This window comes from Psammomys obesus, unplaced genomic scaffold, assembly GCF_907164565.1.
Source record: "Psammomys obesus unplaced genomic scaffold, mPsaObe1.curated_primary_1811, whole genome shotgun sequence".
Lineage (NCBI taxonomy): Eukaryota > Metazoa > Chordata > Mammalia > Rodentia > Muridae > Psammomys > Psammomys obesus.
In genome coordinates this window covers 11,656,557-11,657,226 of record NW_026585894.1, presented here as the reverse complement: position 1 = coordinate 11,657,226, position 670 = coordinate 11,656,557, and the positions used below count along the sequence as shown (strand labels likewise).

The 670-nt window shown below is 39.3% G+C and overlaps 1 non-coding gene across 1 annotated transcript; it reads left to right on the top strand.

The window, feature by feature from the left end:
- Positions 1 to 304: 304 nt before the first annotated feature.
- Positions 305 to 428, top strand: LOC129671045 (small nucleolar RNA SNORA24). Its single transcript, XR_008719296.1, has one exon. It is a non-coding gene; the product is annotated as a small nucleolar RNA SNORA24 (small nucleolar RNA).
- Positions 429 to 670: the final 242 nt, after the last annotated feature.

Genomic DNA, 670 nt, shown 5'->3' with positions numbered 1-670 from the left:
TGGTAATTGCCCATTTACTATGTGCCAAGCCAGAGAGAAATGTGCTTTGAAGCCAGATTGTGGTAGTGCACGCCTTTAATCCCAGCACCTGGGAAGCAGAGGCAGGCAGATCTCTGAGTCTGAGGCCAGGCTGGTCTATAAAGTGAGTTCCAGAACAAGCCAGGGTTACAGAGAAAAACCTTGTCTGGAAAACAACAACAACAATAACAACAACAAAGTACTTTGATATTATCTCCTCAGCTTTTCCTTCAGCCTGTAAAGTGACTTCTGTTATTATTCCCATTTTCACATGTAAAAGAGAAATTCTTGTATTTTTTAGGACCTGCTGGCAGTCTGTCTTCCTAGCCATTGGTGAGTATGTTTCTGTTTATTGGCAAAACTATCACTATTTAAATGGTATCAGATTTTGTCTTGCACAACTAACTTTCTTCATTGTTAAGAAGCTGTGAGATGCCAGGGATTGGGCACACTTTCAAAATTATTATGAAAATGTTTCTAGTAAAAAGGAAGAAATGAAAAAAAAAACCTGAGGGCTCACATAAGTTGAGTGACCAACCCAAAATTGGACTTTTATGTATGTGAAAGAGCCCGGATTTTTACTTTGGGCCATATCTGATCCAAAGCCCTAGGGTATTTCTGCTTCATATTTCCTTTACCATTTATCTGGGAT